The sequence below is a fragment of the Hippopotamus amphibius genome, chromosome 6 (genome assembly GCF_030028045.1).
Source record: "Hippopotamus amphibius kiboko isolate mHipAmp2 chromosome 6, mHipAmp2.hap2, whole genome shotgun sequence".
Lineage (NCBI taxonomy): Eukaryota > Metazoa > Chordata > Mammalia > Artiodactyla > Hippopotamidae > Hippopotamus > Hippopotamus amphibius.
Genome location: NC_080191.1, coordinates 106,072,188 through 106,084,594, shown reverse-complemented (window position 1 = coordinate 106,084,594; position 12,407 = coordinate 106,072,188). Strand labels below are relative to the sequence as shown.

Here is a 12,407-nt window from a genome sequence, read left to right as displayed (position 1 = left end):
GGCTATTCCTTGCCCCTTTCTTTCCATTTTAAAAGCTGATGGCAAGTCTCTTCACCCATAGAATGTTAGAGGCTTTTTTTTTAATATATAAATTTATTTATTTATTTATTTTATTGGCTGTGTTGGGTCCTTTCTGCTGTGCGCGGGCTTTCTTTTAGTTGTGGTGAGTGGGGGCTACTCTTCGTTGTGGTGCGCAGGCTCCTCATTGCCATGGCTTCTCTTGCTGTGGAGCACAGGCTGTAGGTGTGTGGGCTTCAGTAGTTGCGGCACATGGGCTCAATAGTTGTGGCACACGGGCTTAGTTGCTCCGCAGCATGTGGGATCTTCCTGGAGCAGGGATCGAACCCGTGCCCCCTGCATTGGCAGGCGGATTCTTACCCACTGTGCCACTTAGGAAGCCCATTAGAGGCTTTTTGAAAAATAAATGAGAAATTCTAAAAGTGATCTTGTTAGGACGGGGAGAGATTTCAGAGACTGCCGAGTTCATACTGTACAGACACAACAACAGCAGACCAGAAAGGAATGTAAAATGTCTCAGATCACTCAGTCACTTTTGGCAAAGGAAGGTCTGGAACGCAGGTCTCCAGAGCCACATCTCTAGCCTTGGCCTATCCAGTGCTTCTCCCCGAAGAGTTCTCGTCTCAGAGCTCAAAGCCTAAAGCTTTCCCTGCATTTCAGCCCAGGCTGTAGTAATAGTGGGAAACAGGAGTCTAGTGACACAGGTGACAATTCGTCAGATACCTGCAGCTCGTCCACTAATGCTTCTGTGGGTCATTAGAGAGCACATGGTTCCTGTCTGTGACCTCTCTCCTTGACACCTGGAGTGGACAGACAGCACTTACTTCTCTCCGGTCTCATACAACCGTGGACCATGTATCTCCCTAAGCAAAGCTGCCTTTTGTTTGGAATGCAGTAGACGGAGCTGTGCTGGGTACTGAGAGCAGACATGAAGACACAGGCATTGGCTTACTTCTGCAAGGGAATTTCAACCTCTTGGAGAATTTCAGACAGTCCACGTGATTGGTCTGAATGTTTTTCACTGGAATAGCCAAGTTCTAGGTTAAGTGTTACATAACCTTCCAAACTCCCAAAGGTAAAATTAGCTTTGCTTGCAGGAACCTATTCTATCTTCACATGGTTGAAGTCTTTTCTTAAATATATCAGCATTACTTTCTAGATGAATACACTTCCTTGACCTCAGAAAGTACAATGACATTGTGCCCAAGAAATACAAATTATTCTCCTAAATGAAAAAAGCAGATTTTAGTGATTTATTTTCATCAGTAAATGAGCTTCGAAACACGGAAGAGATTATTGGTTTGCTTGTGATGGCAATCACAGTGAATCTTTTTAAGTAAAAAGGCATATTTGCTTTAAATACCAAAGAATAAGCTATTGCCAAAACAGCTAAGGGAAGGAATTGTAAAAATATAAATGTATGCACAAGAAACATATATTTTATTTTTAAATAAATATGTGTGTGTGTCTGTGCGTGCATGCACATGCGTATGTATTTAAGTCCTTTCTTTAAGGAACCATTTCCCTACTATTGCAAATCTCAAAGGACTGAGTAAAATTGCTTTGCCCAAAGCAGACCTGTGGTTCCATTTCCTGAATAAGGAAAGTATGGAAAAACACCCCTAGGGTCCAAAGATGTTGAAGATCTGACATCTCTTGATTCCTAGCTTTAACCCTGAGTTCCTCCAAGTGACAAATTCAATTCCTCCTTTCCCATCTCCCACTCATCAAAAAGGATTCCAGTACCAACTGGGAGAAACAAATTTTTCTTTGGGACTATGACCAACACCAAGTAGAACAGGAAGATGACCACCTTCCCTACGAAGCCTCCTTTGACTCTCTTGGAACCCACGGATCTCTCCCATCTTTAAACACCTTCTACTTATGTGTGCAGCTCTAAAGGGCTCAACACTGAATTGTCCATTTATTGATTTGTATATGGTTCCTGCAAACTTCTGAAAATAAGGAGTACGATTTCTACGTATTTATGATCTGTGGTACTCAGTAGCGTATCAGTGCAGACAAGCATGCAATTCAGATTAGCTGGATTGAGAGTCACACTTTTTTCAATCTTTCAAGTCCTTGAAAACATACGCCCAGATAGAGTTAGGGTGTTAATTTAACTACAAAGAGAGAGTGAATTTAGTCTTTGGTAGCACCCAACAATTTTTGACCCAGTCATTCACAACATTTTATTTTATAAAGGAAATGCACAATAGGAATACAAATAATTACATCCGAAACATTCACTGTGAACTCTCAGACAGTAAATACAGAGAATAAAATATTCCCTTATGAGTAAAAATGTAATGTAGAACCTTTCAAGCTGGCCAGCTTTTGCACTGTTCCTTTCTTGCTGCATTGACAAGAGGAGTAAAGGAATAATTTTCTTAAATTGCGATTGAATCTTGAGAAATTAACTTCTGTAGCATTTCGCATTTATCTCAACTTGTGGAATAAGCAGATAAACAGGCAAAGGCTATCCATGCTAGAGTTTTATTAAATTCAGCTGTAACTATTTTCTTATCTTAAAACAATCTTAGTCGTATTGCCAATTGATACTAAATACACTGTATATCCTGAACTACTAGCAGAAGAAAAATAATTTTGAAATCCATATCAAGTACAGTAAAATCTCATTCAAGACAACCTTCCCCCATCTTTGGTATCCAGAACACATCATGGTGGTGATGAGTATTACATCTCCCGTTTACATTTTTGGTGAGAAAAGTCGTTAGGCACATGAGACAGCTGTTCATAGCTTTGTAGACACAACTTGGCATATTTCAGGACATACAAATGATCATTTATAAATTAAATGAGTCCATTTACACATTGGATATATTTTGCCACTGGCATAATTCAGCTGTCTATTTGTGCATATTGGTAGGAAAACAGACGTAAAAAATACAACCCTGCAATGTCTATTTCTTAGAGTCTCAAAATACTTCATAGACATCAACATATTATTTCAATATATTACCATAAAATAATTAAGGGAGAAGCATTAATAATCTCTACTTTCTCAGATATAATATCTGATATAATATTTTGGCCAAAGATCATTATAACAGTCTAGGCACAGAGACCTGCTTCTATATTTTCAAAAAAGGTCCTTTTTTCATTGTAAATCAATGTAATTTACTTGTTTATTATTTCATTCATCTCACAAACATTTTTTTGAGCAGCCAGCCCCCAAGCTTACAGAGAAGAAAAACACTGTCTCCACTTAGTTTTGTATTTTTCTCTCAAACTAACTGCTATGTCCAGGGATACTGCTCATTTATTTGAATATGCCTTTCCACAGCATCATTACGAAACAGTTTTCTTCCTGAAAGGCTTCTTTGGCAGATGTGATATCACACTTTCCTAGCTCACCTCTCACTCCGGACCATTCCTTGTCTACTCCTCTATTTCTTTATGTTCCCAAAGGTCCAATCATCAGCCTCCCTGTTTACATCCCTATACACCGCAATCCTCACTTCAGCTGACACTCAAATGCTCCCTTCAAGACCAAACTTCTTCACAGTTTCAGGTTTGTATATTCATCTATCCACCAGACCCATCAGCCTGGGTGTAACTCAGGCATCTTGAATCCCCACCTCAAAAACCACACCCAGAGACTTCCTAGGTGGCACAGTAGTTAAGAATCCACCTGTCAATGCAGGGGACACGGGTTTGATCCCTGCTCCAAGAAGATCCCACATGCTGCGGAGCAACTAAGCCTGTGTGCCACAACTATTGAGCCTGTGTGCCACAACTACTGAAGCCCGAGTGCCTAGAGCCTGTGCTCTGCAACAGGAGAAGCCACCACAATGAGAAGCCTGCGCACTGCAACCAAGAGTAGCCCCCGCTTGCAGCAACTAGAGAAAGCCTGTGGGCAGCAATGAAGATCCAATGCAGCCAAGAATAAATAAACAAATAAATAAATTTATTTTAAAAAATCACACACAAAATTTCTCCCTGCACCCTCCTCCCCCATTTCTCTTCCTTACCATGTTTTCCATCCAAATTAGCTGCCATTATCTGTGGTTTCTCACTCTAATCTCCACCTCCATATTCAGGTCTGATTTTACCACTTCTCTTTCCCCCTGAAATTCACCTGTAAGCAGTTTTTGAAGGAGAGAGTCCTTTGCATGAGGCCCCTTTGTCTTGTCACTAACCTTAAACCAGACACCCCTAACGCTCTACTCATCTCCAGCCCAAGCACATCTTTCTAGTCTTTTGATCACACAACACCTTGTCTAACCTATTGGTTCTTTCCATAGATCAAAGAAGCAGAAATGAAGAATAAGTAATTAACAGATGACCAGATCTCTTCCCTAGCTCCCCCTTCAGTAACCTCATGAACAAACTGTGTGAACAAGGCAGCATCTAAAGAAAGATCACAAGGCATTGACAAGCCTGCACACAGTGGGGGACGGTGACGACTCTGCCCCCATCTCAATGAGCAACTGAGATTATTTCCCTTTTTCTTTTCAAAATTTTCGCGGCTGAGCCAAATTTTGGGAGATGGTTTTTGGGGGACACTGAGTCCACCATCTCCCCAGATTACCAGCATTCTGATTGAAAGCAACTTTCCTTTCTACCAACATTTGCCTCTCTCAGGTATTGATTTCTGAGGAGTGAGCAATCGGTAACACACTCTCTGGGTGACTCATCTAAAACTTAGGGTGACATTGGCCCCCAGGGGACATTGGCAATATTTGAAGACACTTTTGGTTGTCACAGTTGGGTAATGTTACAGGTATCTAAAGGATACAGACCAGAGATGTTGCTCAGCATCCTATAACACACAGGACAGTCCTCCCCACCACCCCAAAAATGCAAATAACTACCTGGCTCACATGTTTGCTAGTAGTGCTGAGGTTGAGAAACCTGATCTAGACTAAAAACGGATCTTGTCACTATCCCCCCAACTTAAAATCGCTTCAATGATGTCTCAAGACTCAAGCTTCTTGAAAGCCCATGGAAGTTCCTGCAGGACGAATCCCAGCCATCATCTCCGGCTCATCTCCTGCCCACAATGCCTTCCTCTTTCGCTTTTGCAGCACCAGTTTGCTTACAATTCTCCACCTTACATTTTATCACCTTTGTGCCTCTGCTCATACCTTCCCCACATCTAGGAATGCCCCTCCCTCCCTTCTCTTATGTGGTTAATTTTCATCCATTCTTTAAGACTTCTCCCAGAGGTCTTTCCTGACACTGTTCCAGCTCTCCCCAACTCTCAGACCAGGGTCAGATTAGATGCCCCTCCTTCATCCTCCCGGAGCATCAGTGCGGTGGTTTTCATATTGCTGCTGCTACTACTACTACTACTATTACTACTACTACTACTACTACTACTACTACTACTACTACTACTACTACTAGTACTTGGGTGAGTCAAAAATTAGCCACACTCTGGCTGCAGAATTTATTTTAATTAACTTTCAGAAAAGATAAAGACATCATTTTTCAACATAATCTCCTTGCTTTTCAATACACTTTGTCCACCTGTCAACAAGCTCTCATATTCTCTTATTAAAAAAATGTTTTGGGCTCAGCTGCGAGCCACGAATGCACTGCTGCGTACACTTCTTCATCAGAAGTGAATCCTCGTCCTCGTAGGGCTGCTTTCAAGGGACCACAGCAGTGAAAGTCCGATGGAGCAAGATCAGGACTATGGGGAGGATGCTTTAACACCTCAAAACGAAGTTTTTGCAGAGTGTCAACAGTGTGGGCAGAAGTGTGTGGATGTGCACTGTCATGCAAGATCACAACGCCCTTGGATAGCAGTCCTCTGTTTAATCCAAAGTTTAGGCTTCAGCACAAATTTTCAAAACCTAAGTCTGTCATGGATTATTTCATGAGCCATTGAGAGCCATGGCTGATTTGCAAATGATTTGCCACATAATCCACTGTCACTTAGCTATTCGACAGAACCACTACACGTGTACGCTCAATGTTGTCATCAGCCGTGGACACGGACAGGCGTCCGGCTCCTTTCTGATGGCTAACACTTCTGAGACCTTCCTTGAACCTCTCTATCCATTCATACACACTTCTTCATGACAAAACACTTTCTCCACACTGCACACAAAGTCTTCAATAAATAACAGCACCAGGTACAGTCTCAGACCACAAAAAATGAATCACTGCACGCTGCTCTTCTGTGCAGATCACAAGCGGGGCGTCTGTTTTTGCTCACGCCGCTGTTACAGATGAACTGATGTAACACGTTCGCACCTGCGCAGCAGTGACTGGGGAGACAGTAGCCTTGAACAGAAAGCGCTGATAAGACAGTGCGGCCAACAGAAGTTTTCATATAACCAGAGTGTGGATAATTTTTGACTCACCCTCATATTATGCCCTCTTTGTATACAGGGATGGTGTTTTATCAGGGTTCTCTGTACTCTTGTGCCTGGCTCATCAGTAATCAGTAAAGATTTGTTTAGAGTTTGGGATTGCCATGTACACACTGCTATATTTAAAACAGATAAGAAACAAAGATCTACTGTATAGCACAGGGAACTCTGCTCAATGTTATGTAACAACCTTAATAGGAAAAGAATCTGGAAAAGAATAAATACTTGTATATGTACAACTGAATCACTTTGCTGTACACCTGAAACTATCACGACATTATTTATCAACTACACTCCAATATAAAATAAAAAGTTAAAAAAATATTCATTTAAAAATTTTTGTTTAAATGAAGTAAAAGAGTTAAGTGGAGATTGTATTTACCGGAGGCTGAGCATTTTACTAGCATAAAGCATAACTCTTTAAGATATTTTTCTAAGTTTTCAGAAAATAACTCATCTTGCCCCAAAGTAGTAGCACATAAGCAGAAATCTCCTAGCCACACTGAAATATGTATATATTGATTTCAATCCCTGCATTAGACTGAAAGCAACATAAGATCAGGGTCAGGTCTTTGCATTCCTTGCCAAGGAAATATGTCAAAAAATTTGCACTCATTAACTATTAGTTCAACACATGAATAACTGTGTGGGTAGGTAGATGGGTGAGTGGATGAGTGGACAGATAGTTTAGACACTATATTCTCTTGATCTCTCTTTTGATCTCTTTATGGCCACCTACTTATTAATAGGAGTAGGAAACACTTATTGTATCTCATTACTTGGTCTGCTTGTGTATATATTTGTCCTTCATTTTGACAAGACTTAGGATGACCAAGTGCAAAGACTTGGGAGCATTTGAATGAATAGTTCATCATTTTTGAAGTTCATGAAACATCTTGATTTCATTCATAATGCCTGAAGTGAGTATCTCTTCCCATTCCTCATTGATAGTTGGGTATGATTCTCCTTCCCAGTACCAATCTGTTCTCTCAACCAGTTTAAAATGTTTTGATTAAATACTTTTAATCAAAAAATTGTCCAAAATATGAATTTTAAAAGGAAGTAAAACCCGACAACCACTTGCATGATGACAGTGGGGTTAAAAGTTTTAATCTCCTTTAGAACTCTCTGTGTCTTTCTTTGCGGAATAGGGTGCCACAGTTTAAAATTGTCAATTTGCAATTTCAAGTCAACTGGTAGTTGACAGCTTTAAGGGCATCTATGCTCTAAAACTGTCCCATTAACAAGAGGGATGGGCTTCACAGCCATGGTAGCTGGTGGAATTCCATTTCCAAGACAAATGATTATGACACAGCGGAGAGACAAGAGACATAGAGTAGCAGCCTCAGTCCACAGTACGACTGAGTTCCTGAAACGCCCTTCCCTCCCTTCTATCTGGTTAATTTTCATATATCCTTTAAACATGAACAGGGAGACCATATAATTTATCATGCAAATTGGAGTATATGTAACAGTGAACAGCAGCAATAAAAATAACTAAATTATATAATCTGTAAGATATTTAACAACAGGCAATTTGGTTTTAACATATTGGTGCACCAATAAAAAGTTCTATTCAATAACTAGTTTCAAAATAAAATTTTCTAGGGACTTCCCTGGTGGTGCAGTGGTTAAAAATCTGCCTGCCAATGCAAGGGACACAGGTTCAATCCCTGGTCCGGGGAGATCCCACATGCCACTGAGCAACTAAGCCCGTGCACCACAACTACTGAAGCCTATGCACCGAGCCCGTGCTCCGCAACAAGAGATGCCACTGCAATAAGAAGCCCTCGCACCGCAACTAGACAAAGCCCCCATGAGTAACAAAGACCCAAAAGCAGCCAAAAAAATAAAAACTAAATTTTCTAAAAAACAAAAATAGCACATTTCTCGTGTAGTAGAAAACACCAAAATATTTCTTCATTCCCAGATTCTGATAGTTGTACTGATTTTATCAGAGGCTGTTTTGATTGTAGAAAATATACACTGAAGTAATTAGGAACTTTGTTTTTAAAAAGGCTTGTATAGCTCTATAAAATTTTACCAAGAGAAATAAGTTTAGAAAAAACATAAGCAGAAAATTATTTATGCACATATTTAGGGACTTTAAACACATTCTTATCCATAGTATTATTTGTAAAATGCATTTTTCAATATGGTCCTATTATTTCTGTTTTTCTTTTTTTTTGGTAAAATTACCTGCAAACTTCCTCAAAGATGCATTTTATGAATAACACATAAGAAATCGTGGGCATTTCAATTGGCTTTTTTTTTTTTTTTTGGTACACTATAACATTTCTTTTAATTGAAGTATAGTTGATTTACAATGTTGTTCCAATCTCTGCTGTACAGCAAAGTGACTCAGTTTTACATATATATATATGTATATATATATACGTTCTTTTTTAAATATTCTTTTCCATTGTGGTTTATCCCAGGAGGCTGGATATAGTTCTCTGTGCTATACAGTAGAACATTTTTGTTCAGAGAATTTGTTTTTTAAGGTCTTTATTGAATTTTGTTACAATATTGCTTCTGTTTTATGTTTTAGCTCCTTGGCCACCAGGCCAGCTCCCCGACCAGGGATTGAACCCATAACCCCCTGCACTGGAAGGCGAAGTCCCAACCACTCGACTGCCGTGGAAGTTCCAGATATTGTTGTTTATTCATTCTAAATGTAATAGTTTGCATCTACCAATCCCAAATTCCCAGTCCATCCCCTCCTGGCCCACAAACCCGCTTGGCAACCACAAGAGTCTGATCTCCATGTCTGTGAATCTATTTCTGGTTTTGTAGATAAGTTCATTTGTGCCATATTTTAGATTCCACATATAAGTGATATCATATGATATTTGTCTTTTTCTTTCTGACTTTTGATAATAATCTCTAGTTGCATCCATGTTGCTGCAAATGGCATTATTTCGTTTTTTATGGCTGAGTAGTGTTCCATTGTATATATGTACTGCATCTTGTTTATCCACTCATCTATGAATGGACTTTTAGGTTGTTTCCATGTCTTGGATATTGTGAATAGTGCTGCTGTGAACATAAGGGTGCACGTATCTTTTGAATTATAGCTTTGTCTGGGTATATGCCCAGGAGTGGGATTGCTAGAGCATATGGCAACTCTATTTTTAGTTTTCTAAGGAACCTCCTCCTCTTATGGTTTTCCATAGTGGCTGCACCAACTTACGTTCCCACCAACAGTGTTGGAGGGTTTCCTTTTCTCCACATCCTCTCCAGCATTTGTTATTTGTATACTTTTTAATGATGGCCATTCTGACCACTGTGAGATTGTACTTCATTGTAGTTTTGATTTGCATTTCTCTAATAATTAGGTACACCATAAAAATTTTAAGTGAAAAATTATTCTCTCTATAAGTGCTAAGGTACCTGGTAAGCAAAAAGCAAATCATAAAGTATGACCTCATGAAGTATAATCTCAGCTCTAATATTATTACATTGAAACATGTAAATATTCTTATAGGGCATTTGTTCCTTCATTTATACAAAATATGTCTTTGCCAGACATTTCTATACGATACATTAACAAGTTATCTCTATTATGATTCTTTGGAATGTTTAGAAAAATTTAAATACTTCAAAATATATAAGTATATTCAAAGAGGAGTGCCAAGAAAACATTTTTCCCATAACTCAAGGTATTTCAAAGTGCAATTCCAAAATTCCAAAATTAAGTCTTTTACACCAGTTGAGCTCTTGTTATTTTATTTGTTTAGTTTCTCCTTTTGTCGGGATCCATTTCAATGTGTTTCTGTTTGCAAGCATTGTCTGCAATAATTACAGTTTGTTACATATTCAAAATATGGGTATTTTTGCCACTCCATTCTTTGAATACTTTGATTCCAAATTTCCAACGAATTTTGAGCCAAATGCAAACAGTCTGAATGGACTCTGGTGCTTTTTCAGCAAATTTGCATCTTCTGCCGGTCATGTGGTTAGTGACATGTCTATAGTCTCCATAATGGATTGGAAATATCAACAAACTTTTTGTGCAAGTTACATGCTTATCATCAACTTTTTAAAAGAACTATAAATCCACTACCTAACATCTCATTAAACATTCATTTCATTTTTTTCTCTGTTATTGCTGTCAAAGTTGTTAATTCCAAAACAAAAAAGGTTTTCTAAACCATGCATATAGCTGTACACTTAAACCATATGATAAATGACAAAAATACTACAGACTACTCTCTCTAGGAATAGGATTGCTCATCCTCTATTTCCTGTACACATTTCCCAAACCACAAGCAAAATTTCCCCCATTTCCTACTAACCCCAATTACTGGTATCCTAGCAGCTTTGTGAACCTGGCACAGAAGGAGTTAGTTGTGCCTAGTCCTTGAGGTCTGAGAGCTTTTTGTTTTATCAGCAAGCACAATGCATGCAGTCTTCAAAGAGAAATTGAAGCCAGAAAGGATTGGGAATAGAGAGATAGGCTGGTCATTGTCTTTCACATTTAAGCACAAGTTAAAATGATAAATCTCTTCATTGCACCTGGATCTCACAAACTGTAGACCAGATTTTAGCAGAAGTGACAAACAAAGCAAAAATCTGTCAAGCCCAACCCAGCTCATTTTAATAAAACAAATAATAAAAACATGTCCTTAAAAAAAACCTGGATAGAATTTAAACAAGAATGAGTGACTGGATAGCAGGCATAAGCCAGACTGGCCCAGGTGAAACCAGGACACATGGTCATCCTCCTCACGAAGCCTGTTTGTACTTTCAACTTTAACTGAAGAAGGACTTTTTTTTTTTTTTTTTGACTCGTCCTAACTCACTAATTTGGTGCAGGAGATATGGTAATGAAATTGATATTATTAGTTTTTATCTTTAAAATTACCAATGAATCCATCCATCAAACTCAATGGACTGACCTCCCAGTTTGTTTTATTTTGTTTTTTAGAATAGAAAAGAACTTTAATGAATTGTTTTCCAGGAAACATAAATTAACATCCAACAGTTTTGTGTAAAAACAATTTGTTATCCAGAGTAACCATAAAAGTGAAGCATTTAAAGGGAAAACAGAATGGAGCCTAGTGGGGAGAAAACTTGTGTTTTGCTGTGGGAGAATTCAGATATTCTGTACTTGCTCTGTCTTGTAAAGGATAGTATTAGTGTGGATAGTTCTTCAAGGCCCCAACAGATTGCTGAATTAAGGTGTGTGACCTAGAAGTGCTGACATAAAAAGTCAGATTTGAATAGGGCATCCACTAAGGACAACGAAGAGGAATTGTGCTAATTGTAGCAGCTGGTGGGGAGCTGTATTAAAAACCATTAAAAAGTTTATATTCAATTACTCCCCCTCTGTCACTTACGACAAACCTTTAACATTGCTAAACCAGTTTTCTTGTTTGTAAAACAAATGTGCTAATATCCTCAGGGGAGAGAACGTGAGATTAAATAACACAGTGGCACATAATTGGCCCTTAAACAGTATTTGTCGAATTTCAAATGTTGAAAACCAATTAAATGGAAACAGAGAATTGGGGAGGGATAAAATAAACACATTGTGATAAAAATATTGTTAGCAGCATAGGCATATCTAATACATGTTTTTAAGAGAATAACTGTTAATTATATTTTCACTTACATACTTGAAAATATCCCAGTCATCTGTTATTCCTAACCTAAGGGTACAAAGTTAATTAAACAGCACAACTTTAGGGGTAGAATTTTCCCAGTGAAATTTCACTGTACAAGTTAATGGTTTGGGGAACTTCAGGCCTCAAATTTTTTGTTTATTTTTTATTTTTTTGTTTTTAATTTATGGGCCAATCTACTGTTATTATAGACTAACACTAGTACATACTGCAGGGTTAAATCAAACCCGTAACAAAAATTAGTTGATAAAGATGAAGCTGAACTGACATTACTTTAAAAGTTTAAAAACCGTAAGTAAAATTGAAAACAATCATTAGCTAAGTATAACACCGATTATACCCTGACAGTAAATCATTTTTCCAGAAAGGAAAAGAAGTGGGAATCCCAACTGTCTGTAATGAAAGCTTTGCAACT

At 38.5% G+C, this 12,407-nt stretch overlaps 1 protein-coding gene across 1 annotated transcript in view; it reads right to left on the bottom strand.

Moving 5' to 3' along the window:
- KCNH8 (potassium voltage-gated channel subfamily H member 8) overlaps positions 1-12,407 on the bottom strand; it is a 409,682-nt gene that overhangs the window by 334,740 nt on the left and 62,535 nt on the right. The gene's annotated exons all lie outside the window — the stretch shown is intronic.